The sequence below is a fragment of the Cavia porcellus genome, unplaced genomic scaffold, assembly GCF_034190915.1.
Source record: "Cavia porcellus strain 051 isolate PalLab524CR breed Dunkin Hartley unplaced genomic scaffold, mCavPor4.1 scaffold_2, whole genome shotgun sequence".
NCBI lineage: Eukaryota > Metazoa > Chordata > Mammalia > Rodentia > Caviidae > Cavia > Cavia porcellus.
The window spans coordinates 91,519,217-91,527,541 of NW_026947485.1; positions in this window are offsets into that span (position 1 = coordinate 91,519,217).

Sequence of the window (8,325 nt, forward strand, 5' to 3'; positions counted from 1 at the left end):
GGTCCTATCTCGGGGTCAGGAGATGCTTCTGACTGCATCACTACTAAAGTGTCACAACCAAACTTCACCTCTAGGTGTCAAAATGAGACTCAGGAAAACGGGTAACTTCTCAAATATTTTGTCGGATGTGTACATACTGGCAGAGAAGGGAGGGCTCTGAGGAGACTGTTTAAGATTTTAGTGCAGCTACTTAAAAATAAGTACATAATGTTGTTTGATTTCTGAGAGGCTTGTAGGAATAGTAAACACATCGCACAGCCAGCCCTTTCCAGCACATACCTGGGAAAAGCATTGTTTGTCCACAGCAAATATGTAACCACAAAACACATTAAAATGCGGGAAAAAATCATCTGACCAAACAAAACAACGATAAACCAGCTTGAAACTTGTTGCCATTACAGGACATTAAATATGCTCATGTAGGAAACGTTGTGTTAGTCACACCTACTTAATAGTGCACATAATTAAAGAGGTTGCTGCACTATGATTTATAGGTTGGATCTTCTAATTACTTAGCTGTAGCAATTAGGATTTTCTTTGTATTACACTTCTTGAGGCCAAAGATGCCTTCTATCGCTCGGGCCAGATTTAGGAGGGCAGAATCTGGCTTCCATCCCATCCCCCAGTGCCGCCCCCTGGTTGAAGTTGTTCCCAACTGGGGATCTTAAAGGCAAGCCCAGTGCTGTTGGGAGGGAATGAGAGGAAAGTGACTGCAGTGACGGAACACAACTCGCCTTGAAAGCCCACATGGCTTTGAAGTCTCGCAGATCCAGGAGGTCCACTGGGTCTTCATCCAACTCAGTCCCTTCCAGACTTTTCCCTGCTAAAGAAACATCTGAAGAGCCAGGAATTCAAGAGAAATACATATCACATTGTTTTATACCTACATTACTCCATAAAAAGGCTTTAAGAGGCACGACCAGAAAAAGGGAGCCCTTCTCTGTCCAGTGAACCCACACGCCGACAGCTCTGCTGCATGTGCTAAAGACGAAAAAACGGGCCCTAGAGTCAAAATGCCTGGGTGCAAAACTCGTGGCTCCGAAACTTACTAGCTTTGCAGTAAGGGGAGATTTACTTAAACTTTCTGAGCTTCGGTTTCCTTATCTGTAAAGTGATGCTAACAAGAATACCTACCTCAAAAGATTTTGAAGCTTTTTAACACAATAAAACTTTAGGCACTCAGCAAAGCCCTCAATGCCTGCAGTATTTGTGTGCATCCCACCTTTCTAGCCTTCTGAATCATTCATTCAGGTAAGCAACAGATATTTAAGTATCTATCGATGGAGCCCGGCAGCCGTGTTCTTTTCACTACCCTCACTTGTCCTCCAGGACATAAACCTTGAATCTCTAGGCACAAGAAAGCCATTCGTTATGTTAAATAGGGGAGAAAACTTTCTGAAGTCCCAAAAGACTGGATTTAAGATCATGTAAAGCGGCACTCAAATGCTACAGAGTCCTAAAGATCACATGGCCCAGGACGCCAGTGCATGGCTGGAGCACCTCGTGGCAAGGCCGCATGTTGGTCAGGCTAACACGAACCCAAAGCTTGGAAACACCTTCCAAAGAGTGGATGGAAAGCCCAGGGACGGAGGATCACCCTTGAATTTGGCAAATACTGCTTAAGCTATGCCCTGTGTCCACTTCTGTGAGCAACAACCAATGGTCTAAATTTGCAGTGGCCTGTGGTCCAGCAGGGATGTGGATATTCAAAGCCACATTGACCACGTCAGCGATAAGAGCAAGGACAACAGAAAAGCAATGTAACTTGCGTTGCTTGGTGACCTGAGGAGCGGGCCCTCTATGGAAGGCGACACGAGAGCCGAGCGCCCAGTCAGTCTTCACCATGCAGACGAACAGGAAGAATTCCAAAGGCCTCTGAAAAGAAGTTCTGAGCTAAATAGAAATAATAATATCAACCAAGATCCATAGTGAGCATCAGTGTCTTCCATTGAAAGGATCTTATTTCCTGGATGTCTTCTTCAGTTTAGAGACATCTCTTCCAGATGGGGTTCAGTGAATTAAAGAAAATATACTGTTGTCCGCAGGGCTTCAAACAACTAATAGCTGCAGACAGGCGCCCTGAGCAGAACCCACCCATCCTGGGTGCCCCAGAAGGGCCGGCTCTGCTTTTCGTCTGAGTAACCTGCAAGAAAAACTACACTGTGCCTTGGCTCGTTTTCTCTGGCAAAGGGAATTATTAGAATATGTGTTTTTCTTTCTATTTATAAAAACTCAGTACTTCAGAAAATCAAGCTGTTTGTGTTGGCAGCACAAAGAAAAGTGGATTGGCTGCCACCAAATAAAGCCGCAGTCAGGAAATACACACCCATCAACTTTCAATCAAATAAACAGGATCCTTCATCAGTAAGAACAAAATAGCACGGTCAGCAAGAAAGCAGCCCAGTAGAAAATGACCCTATTTCAGAAGAGGAGTCGCTTGACCTTGGGAGTCTGAGATGCTGATAAAAGGCAGGGGTTTGGGTTTTTTTTTTTTTTTTTTTTCCATGAACCAGCATTTCCTTGTGACAAAATCAAAGGTTTGATCTCAACAATTAGGAAGTGAGTTTCTCTTTCAGTGTGTGAGAGAAAAATACTTCAACTGAGATAAGGCCAGCAATAAACACCATCCCAGATGGCTGAAAACACATCTCGGGGAAGAAAAAAAAAAAAAAAAAACCCACTAAAAAAACGTTCGCACCGATTTTGCACACTGAACACGCCACAGTCTGAATCTGAACCAATGAGGGCTCATTTATCCGCCTCCACCCAGAGAAGCTGTGGGACCGTCGTGCTCATTCTGCCCTCTGCTGGCTGGTTTTATAAAGTGCACCTAGAAAGCTGTGTGTCTTAAGCAGGAATGACCCTCTTTGGGTGACCCTTCTATAATTACGGTGTCCCCAAAACACTGTCTCGTGGCCTGTGGACATTAGCATTGGTTTAGGAATTAAATTGACTGCAGCCATAACTTTTATTTAAATAAACAGAGAAAGAGATTTTAAAACGTGTCCTGACGGTCAGTTTCACACCAGGTCAGGTGATCTGCGGATGAATCATAATGAGTGAATTCTCATGGTTGGCAGAACACAGCACTCTGTATTATTAAGCACTGAACACGGCAGGGTCAATGAATCTAACCCATGGGGCATGTTAATTTTTACGTGCATTATTGGCACACTGGGGCTAAACATATACATGTCTCAGAATAACAAAAACTATTTGTAGAATTAAAAGTCTGATTTATTATAAAGGTACATTAACGAAATAGGTCCTGGCACGGGAATAGACAATGTTCAGGAACCAACTTGACTTCACATGGAAACTTGGTCCAGGAGGGAGAAGCACTGTAAGCCAGGGTAGAATCCACTAAGGGCACTGGGAGAGTTGATTATTCTTCTATGCCAAAAAAATTCGTTAACATTATATATCATGCTATATAAAAAATAATATATTTCACGTGTACTATAGGTCTCATATAAATCCAAGACTTAAAAAAGGAGACTATAAATGAGATGTAAAATTATCTACAAAAAAGCAAGGATAGATGTCATAATTACTTAAAGAACAAATGACCAATGAAATATTGGTGGTCATATAAAGAATTTCTATATGTTAATTTTTAGAAAAGAAAATAGTACAATAGAAAACAGAAAAGTCAGGCAGAGGTGCACCTATACTCCCAGCTACTCAGGAAGCTGAGGCAGGAGGTTCTCTTGAGTCCGAGAGTACAAGACCTGCCTTGGTAACATGGCAAGGCCTTGTCTCAAAGAGACTGATAGAAATAGAGATAGGGACATGCACACACACACACACACACACACACACACACACACACACACACAGAGAGAGAGAGAGAGAGAGAGAGCTAGCAGAGAGAGAACCAAGTAGATCAGAGAAAAAGAAACTTAAATGCACAATATGTTGTGTAATCTATCAGTAATAAAGAAAAGGCAAGCATCAATGAGATAGCATCCAGTTCCCAAAATACTGGCCATTTTTAAAAAGCATATGGTGTGCTATATCCAGGTGAAGATAAAAACATGGAGCAGGCAGAAAGTCTCTGCATTGCTAGGGGAAGTGTAATTTGGCAACACACTATTTCATGTTTAACAACATTAATAGTAAGTAACTGATGAACATATAATGAAAATATCTGACTGGCATTATATAATAAGCATCCAAGTGATAGCTCTACAGTTGCAGCTGGGAAAGCTCAGGATGGGCTTTGGGATTACACAGACTCGGGGTCCTTACTCTTTGCAGCTGAGTAGACCCTGAGCCAACTCCAAGTCGTCATCTTACTAGGTCGCTTGGGTTATCTCGGCCTGCAGCAGAGATGGAGATGCAATGCTAACTTTACTTCCTCACTCAAGTCGATGTCTTCGGCCTCAGTCATCACCAGGACATGCGCACTAAGTTTGTGAGGTGTCCCATTGTTCGCTAAAATCATTACCTTGTCTTGATGCTCGACCCTCACTCGCCTGAGGAGAAATTCAAAAAATCAGCTTTAGCTAGTAGACATTACTTTGGTGCAAACTCGCTGGACTGGGACCTGAAAGATGTCAGGCCAGACTGAAAGAACTGACTGAACTCAGAAAGAACTTTGTGTTAAATGGAGAGCGTGACTTTCCCATCAGGGACACCCAAGAAGTTAAGAGCACCAGGACACAATGGGCAAGGTTGGGGAGGATCCACATGGTTCATATCACTGTGAGCCAAGGCTCTTGCAGAATCAGTTTGCTTAAAAAACTGCTGGGCATGGTGGCACACGCCTGAAATCCCAGCAGTTGGGAGGCTGAGACAAGAGGAATGTTGTGAGTTCAAGACCAACCTGGGTTACAAAGTGAGCTCAAGGCCAGCCTGAACTGCATAACATGATCTTGTCTCAAGACAAAAAAAAGCACAAAAAAACCCTTATGCTTCTGCCATCTCTACTTCATTTGTCTATGCCTATCCCTAGAAGTCATAGCTACAAGTCATATTCAAATTTGAAAGCTAAATAGAAATCTCATAATAAACTATTCTTTTTCTGTATAAAGAATTTTTCCTCCGGAAGTCATTAACTACATATCTATGTAAGAAATGCAAGTTAAATGACCTTTTCACCTGTCGTTATAAAGACAGACATAAGACTCTAAGTCAGTGATGGGGAATTTTTTAGAGCTTTTAGTGATACAAACAGTCCACTGTGACATGCATGCCATAAGTTTGCGAGCCCTGCTCTAGGGCATGAACTGCGCCTAATAATGTTTTACAGGAGATACTTTCTCCAATTCCCCAAATCCCCTTTACATTATCCCCCACAGAAGTACTTCAAAGAATCAACAACTGGGATCTCATCTTATTAAAAAGTTTTTGCATATTAAAAGAAATCACCAATAGAGTGAAAAGAAAACTCACAGATTGGGAAAGATTTTTGCCAACTGTCTCTCCGACAAAGGACTTTTATCTAGACTGTATAAAGAATTGAAAAAGATCAGGTCCCCCAAATATAAAGACACAATCCAAAATTGGGCATCTGAGATGAATATACAATTCTCAGATAAAGAAATACAACTGGCAAATAAATATATGAAGAAATGTTCACTATCGCTGGTCATTCGAGAAATGCAAGTTAAAACAGCACTGAGATATCATCTCACTCCATCACGAAACTAACCAGTAACAAATGCTGCTGCAGCTGTAGGGAAAAAGGAACCCTTCTCCTTTGTTGGTGGGAGTGTAGACTGGTACAACCACTGTGGAAATCCATATGGAGACTCCTCAAAAAAAAATAGGACCGAAGGTTCCATTTGACCCAGCTATTCCACTTCTGGGTGTTTTCCCAGAAGAATTGAAAACATCATATCACAGCAATATATGTGCACCCAGCACAATTTGTAATAGCCAGATCTTAGAAACAACCAAATGTCCACCAACTGAAGAATGGATAAAAAAGATGCAATATTTTTATACTATGGAGTACTACTCAGCCATCAAAAAAGATAAACTTGAGGCTTTTAGAGTTAAATGGATGCAACTAAAAACCATACTCATAAGTGAAATAAATCAAACTTGCATGTGTAAACACTGCATTGTCTCACTAGTATAAAGAACTGAAAGAGTAAGTAACATCCAAAAGCTACAATATATATAGTGAAAGGGAAAGAAACTGCTCAAAGGGAAACAGTGTTGTTTGCTCAGTCTTGCATGCCTGTATCTGGTAACCTGAGCAACTGTTTTGAAGATAACAATATGCAGTATAACAACCTCTGTTAAATTCCTATCATCTTGTTTTGAAATCTTACATCACTATTGTATTGTTGTTGCTGCTGCTGTTGTCACACTCTGTTTTTGTTGTTGTGATTTTTTATTGTTTGCTTCTTGATGTTTTTCCTCTTTAAAATAAATAGATAAATCATTTCCACAAACCCCTTGAAATTACAGTCACGGCAAATTAAAATGGAAACTCCATTACAATTGCTCTAAGTTAAAGAATTAATCACCAGCTATGACCTATGAATCCCAGAACTTCATCTTTGAGATAAAGTTATTTTTCATCCCCAAAACCTAAATTCACATGTTTCCTTCCACAAGCCATAGACACAGGGCTATCCTTCTGCAAGAGAGTTGAGAGATGGCTCTTTACAAACAAAGACACTCTTCTGATGGTCATTATTTCTGACAGTCATTTGCAGGACAGTTGGTAGAGTAGAATGTAAGAGCAGACTGACAAAAAGGTTGTAAAATTTTACATGGCAAGCCAACTGTAGCATGGAAATGTTTGACAAGCAAAGAAATCAGTACCAAATCAAATAACTTTGCATATATGTAAATTGGCTGGCACCATGCCTGGCAGCTATCACTTTGTGTACCAGAGGAGATGAGACTGGATGCAAGAAGACGAAGCTGTTCCCCAACAACCAGGGACAAACCCTCACAGAACCCTCGCCTATACCCCCAGCCTCCATGGCTTCCAGGACAGGCTTCAGGCACCCTTCACACTCAGCTGCAGCTCCACTCCACGCAACAGCTGAGCGCCGTCTGCATGCAGACCCAGAGCCTCGGTGTGAGCCTTGCCGTGAGAGGCTTTGGGGTAGGAAGGAAGAGGATGCACTTTCGGCACTGTGGTCAGCCCCCTTTCTCGCCAGGTGACATTATGCACAGCTCTCTCCTCAGCTGGCTCCAGGCTGCCTGACCCTAATCCAACAACCTGCCTACCACTGTCCAAATGTGGGTGCCCCCACCCCCACACATATGAACACCTCAGTGCATTAAGTCCTGGTTCGCAGTATGATTCCTGGAGGTGAGGCCTCTGTGATTAGGTCACAGAGGTAGAATCCTGTGGTGGGGATTAGTGCCCTTATGAAAGAGACCCTGGAGAGCTGCCCTGCTCCTGCCACAATGCGAGGAAGCAGAAACCAGGAACAGCACCTCATGAGGCAGAGAATCCAGTAGCACCTCCACCTTGGAATTGCCAGCCACCTGGACGTGAGAAGCAAGCCGCTGCTGTCTGTAAGTTACACAGCCAATGGTGTTTTGTTACAGCAGTTCAAAGACACTAAGACGCTGCTCTCCAGGGGTACATCAGGCACCTAGACCTACACAAGGCTCACAGTCTCCTCTTCAGGAACCCACCCTACACCTGACCTCCTGACTGCACAGAATGCTGCCTGTAGACGTCTGGAGATGCCTCATTCCACTGCCACCAAACTGACTTACTGCAGTCTACAAATCTGTCTTGCTGTCCCCATGGGCACACGGTGAGTTTTCTAGAAGCTGATAGTGTGGTAGCCCTGGAGCTGCATGCTGTTTACTGGGAATCAGCACCTCTAGGAGGAAGGGGAGGGGTTTGGGATCAGACAGAGGAAAAGTCATGAGAACTGACCATACGCAGCCAACTGGGCAGCACCCGTTAGAGTAGTCTCAGGTGAGGCGAAATGCCCGAGGCTTTAACCTCTCACTTGCTCCATCCGTGGACGTGGGTTTCCTCGTGGGAAGATGTGATCTTGAGCACCTGGCTGTTCGCAACTCAGGTGGACCCTGAAGGAGTCACAGCTCAGGCTGTCTGCTAAACCCACTTCCTGCAGCTGGGCAGCAGGTCCTTCCAAGACAGGGATACTCATCTGTCACCCGGTCACTTTCAGCACAGACCTCTGCCTGCCCAGGGCTCTGATCTGTGTCTGGTCATTGAGCAGAGACTTCCTGTCTTCCAGCACAGGAGGCAACTCAACTTCTTACAACTCCTGATTGTCACCCTAATGCCCGGGAGACACTTCTCCCGCTACCTGTGTTGTCATGGATACTAGCAAGCTCTGCTGTTAACTGCATTGCCCATAGATGCGATCC